This window comes from Sphaeramia orbicularis, chromosome 16 (assembly GCF_902148855.1).
Source record: "Sphaeramia orbicularis chromosome 16, fSphaOr1.1, whole genome shotgun sequence".
Classification (NCBI taxonomy): Eukaryota; Metazoa; Chordata; class Actinopteri; order Kurtiformes; family Apogonidae; genus Sphaeramia; species Sphaeramia orbicularis.
Genome location: NC_043972.1, coordinates 18,390,366 through 18,395,378, shown reverse-complemented (window position 1 = coordinate 18,395,378; position 5,013 = coordinate 18,390,366).

Genomic DNA, 5,013 nt, shown 5'->3' with positions numbered 1-5,013 from the left:
TCCATATCAAGTTGAAACAGAAAATACTGAACTTTTAGGTTTAAGTATTGTTGTTAAATGCAACTGGAGGTTAAACATCTGTGCAGATGCAGGACACTACTGATTTTCAGATTCAGATTCTTTTAAACATTTCCATCATAATGTAAAAACAAAATGACGATGCATTGGTATTGCAAGGAAAAAAAACACACACACACACAGAATGACAGAATGAAATAGTCAGTATAAAAATCCATAAATACATAATGCACATAATAAAATCTGTGCTAAAAGTATAAAAAATGGTACTAATCCTGTATTAAAAAGTATAGCCCTAGTCAATCAACATTGTACTGTTTATCTCCGACATTTTTGTGTGTGTTTCTGTGCATTATTTTTCTTTATTTTACTTTTTTCATTACAATATATCAATAAGAGACTTCAGACTTCAGACTTGCTTTATTGTCATTCAATAAATGCACCATCAGTACTTTATTAAACAAAATATCGGTGCTTTGCTCACCACAGTTTCAGTTTACAAATAAAATAAATAAAAACACACCTCACGAAGTATAAAGTAGCCTAAAATACTGTAATCATTTAAAATGTATATCTATATATAGATATGTATACAACTATTTAAAAGACTAAAAACTAAAGTGCATAGTGCAATAAAAGTGCTTCAAATTATTGCACTAATGAGGCAGCAGCAGATTTGGAACAAGTGCTGTTTTCCTTGGCTGTTCAACAATCTTATGGCCAGGGGGAAGAAACTATCTCAACACAAATGAGATATGAAAGAAAAAGTCATCATTAAGGCTGAGGTGTATTTGCATTGGTTTGCGCTGTTGGGTTGGTTGTTATGATGCTTAAATAGGTGTTAATATATTTTGGGGAATTAAATAGTTGAATTTAATATACAGGGGTTGGACAAAATAATGGAAACACCTTCACCTCAAGATGATAATGCCCCAATCCATACAGCTAGAATTATTAAAGAATGGCAGAAGGAACATTCTAATGAAGTTGAGCATCTCGTATGGCCGGCACAGTCCCCAGACCTCAACATTATTGAGCATTTATGGTCAGTTTTAGAGATTCAAGTAAGACGACGATTTCCACCGCCATCGTCTCTAAAAGAGTTGGAGGGTATTCTCACTGAAGAATGGCTTAAAATTCCTTTGGAAACAATTCACAAGTTGTATGAATCAATACCTCAGAGAATTGAGGCTGTAATTGCCGCAAAAGGCGGACCTACACCATATTAAATTATATTTTGTTGATTTTTTAAGGTGTTTCCATTATTTTGTCCAACCCCTGTAGGAGCAACTATACTTTATGTGTGTGGTGAGCAGATTACTATTTCAAAAGGAATAGGTTTCCTAAAGGTAAGTGTTTGGTCATTTTTTGGTGTCACCAGGGATCATAATCACCTTTCAGCATATTGTAATTTCAAATGCGGAAAGAAGAATCTCAGTGAACTCTGTAACAGAGCAGTAGAAAACCTCATCCGTGATGCAGATTCAGTCCGATCCCAGGTGGTTTCAGACAGGTAGGGGTTAAATATGTGATTGACAGCCATAATTCTGGTTTCCTTAAACGTGATGTTACAAAACAGTGTCAGGGTCAGCAATCTTTATATGTAGTCTTTATATTTGGACTGTGAGGACAGAGATGTGGAAGGAAGCAGTGCATCTGAAAGTCCTGGTATTTATTTCAGTTTCTACAGTGTCAGAAGTCTGCATTATTCACACACGGAGGTGTATCTGCACGGTGAAGATCTACCTGTCCACACACGAAACAGAGGATGGAGTTACACAGAACAATCGATTTGCATGTTGAACAACTGAATAGTACATTTTTATTATTGTTTTCTCAGTTCTATTTTTTTCACCTTTTCTTGCTACATGAAAATAGAGAAGGTACAAACTGCCTTTTCTGAAACAAGGCAACGGAAACAGAGACAAAGTTTTCTTTTCATCTTTGTTTATGGGTTTTTAATCTAACTTGATACACCAAGGTCAAGGAAATCTGGCTCCTTATCTGTTTTGCAAAGCAGACCTCACGTTATTGCTATGTATTTGCATACTCATACAGCTTGTACCTTTACTGTAAGTGTCCTTGTATATTCAGAGCAACTCCTGGGAATAGTCTACTTCATGTAGCAGTGTTATATGAAGTCATACCATCACATGCATTAAAAAAGGATTATACTAAGCAAATTATCAGATCATTCCATTAGCTAATTAATACAATGATTAATATGTTTCTACTGTAAAAAAAAAAAAAAAAAAAAAAAGTCTATAAAGGAGTGACATTTAGCTTTTTTTTAAATGGAATTATGCATTTTAAAACATTTCCCTGTGGTCTACATAAACTGTAAATACTATGCTTGGGTCTGAATTCTTCATTAATTCAACTCCACAGGTCCATTTTCAGCCCTATTTGTGAGTAATGACACCAGAAAAGTCATTTTGAGCGCTGGCCCTTTAAATGCAAATGAGCCGCTTCATACCCCACCCCCTCCAGGTTGTTGACCATGCGCTCTGTCCCGTTCAGCCACTTCTGTTCGTTAATACCACCAACAACTGAACATTTGAGGTAATCGGCTCAAAGTTTGGACATATTTTCAGTATTGACTACAATCGCTGCTGCGGACAAACAATTATGGGGTACTGGGAGAAATGTTCGTCAGAAGTCTTGACCTTATACACTACTGGTCAAAAGTTTTAGAACACCCCAGTTTTTCCAGTATTGTATTGAAATTCAAGCAGTTCAAGTCCAATGAACAACTTGAAACGGTACAAAGTCCAAACCAAATGTGCAAGTGTGAAACCTTGGCCAGATCAAAGTCTGGATCTAACATGGCTCTTTCTATTCATGTTGTATTACTATGAACTACAATAATTTAGTAAAATTATCTTCACAAAAAAGAACAAAAGGTGGAAAAAATATGCTAATGTCAGACGTACACCTGTCTATAAAGCACAATGTAGCAGATGATGATGATGATAGTGGAGTGTAACCTAACTAAATTTATCCATTATAACAAAACAAGAACCTTGGGCTTGCCCTTTTTCACACTTTTAGGGGTGAAAATGCCCAAAATGTTGAAGTGTTGGTTATGTGGTTCTGTTTCTGGTGATACTCTGTTATGTCAAATGGTGCAAATTCTATGTATGCATTCTGCAAATTTCATGAATGCATTCTGTAATTTGTGGTGCAATACATTTTAGAAGGAGCCAAACCAAACTGGATGTGAGTAGCATTAATGTTTAGTAATTCATCAACCACCAGTTCAATCAGCTATATTATCATTTCACTCCCTTCATACTATGGAGACCTTCATGAAGATGTTCAGTGTTTAACTACCACATTCACACCTGCTCTAATGGATCGCACCAATCCGTTGAACAAACCAGAGTCTTTTTTTAACCTGACTCAAAGCGCAGGTGTGAAAACACCCTTAAAATCCTAAAATTAGCTGGTGTGGATCATAAGGAACACTAAACGGTCCATTGGGACAGAGGTGGTGGGTTGTGGTGGTTGTAAGGACTGATACAGGGAGCTGCTATTCTTCAAGCAGGGGCCGACAGCTTGATTATGGCCAACATTATAAACCATTAAGTGCTATTAATCTTGCAGGCCGGTGTAAGTCACTGAGGGCCATTCATCTCACATGAGTGTGGCGTGAGTCATTAGGTGTCATTAATCTCTGCCCGCTGGCTGAGGGGCACCGGGGCTGGCGGGGCATGGGATGGGGCACAGGAGGGGGCCGTGTTCTACAGATCCTCACAGAGTTGGTCTGCAGGTCTGACATTTGAAGCGCAGAGCATTCATCAACGGCTGCCGCACAAAGCCTTTCTTCTGAGTAATTGTTTCCTTACACTGTGTCATGTCATAGAGGTTAATCGGAAAGACTGCAGCGCTAACCAGGTCGGTGCCTAAATCGCAGTCCAATGAAAGTAAGGTTCCTTCTTTACTACATTCAAGTAGCAACACATATCTATTAGTTTTACCATCAACGTTTGCTTTTTTTTTTTTTTTTTTTTTTAACTTTTGCCTGGACAAACAGAAACTGTCAGAGCCTGATTGTCGACCACTGATAGTTGATCAGACAAACTCTACTAAAATTAAAGCTGCAACATTCTTTTCATTTTAACCAAAAATCTAAAAATCTAATTACCTTCAACACTCTTCTAGCTCATAGACTAAATACTACTTAAATGGAAAGATAAATGCTTGCATTATCTTCACTGTAATTCTTTATTTTTTTTAAGATGGTGCAGGTGATGCGGCAGCCTGTTACATGCAGCTCTGTACTGCTGTCGTAACCAAACAATTTCCTGCAAAGGATCAATAAAGTATCTATCTGTCTGTCTGTCTGTCTGTCTGTCTGTCTGTCTGTCTGTCTGTCTGTCTGTCTGTCTGTCTGTCTATCTATCTATCTATCTATCTATCTATCTATCTAAACAACCTCCAACATTTAAATCTTGGTTTCTGGATCTTTTACATCATTTAACTTTGAAAAAAATCAGATATTCTATAAGAGGATGTGCTAATAAGTTTTTCAGTACCTGGCAACCTGTTCTGAATCACATAAAAGTGGTGGATCCCTCACTTATTCCACAGTAGTCTAATTAATACAAGTCTGTAACTAATATCTGTGTTCCTTAATTTATTTATTTACCTTTTTTTATTATTGTTATCTGTTATCTTTTTATATGGTGCAACAGGGTGGGAATGTTCATGGGTTTGGGTATAAAAAACAAAAAATAATGACTGTATTAGGCTTTTCTGAATGACTTGATATGTAACTAGAAGCACTCGGAGAGTGCAGACCTACACCAAGGCAGATCAGTGCCCCGAATTTGGATGGAAATTTCAGGAAATGTTGATTCTAGCAAAAGGAACAAATGATTAAATTTTGGTGGTGATCGGGGGTGGGGGGCCACTGATCTGCCTTGGCGGGGTCTGCGCTGTCTTTTCTAGAAAAGCATTGTATTAGGTTTTTCTGAATGACTCGATATGTAA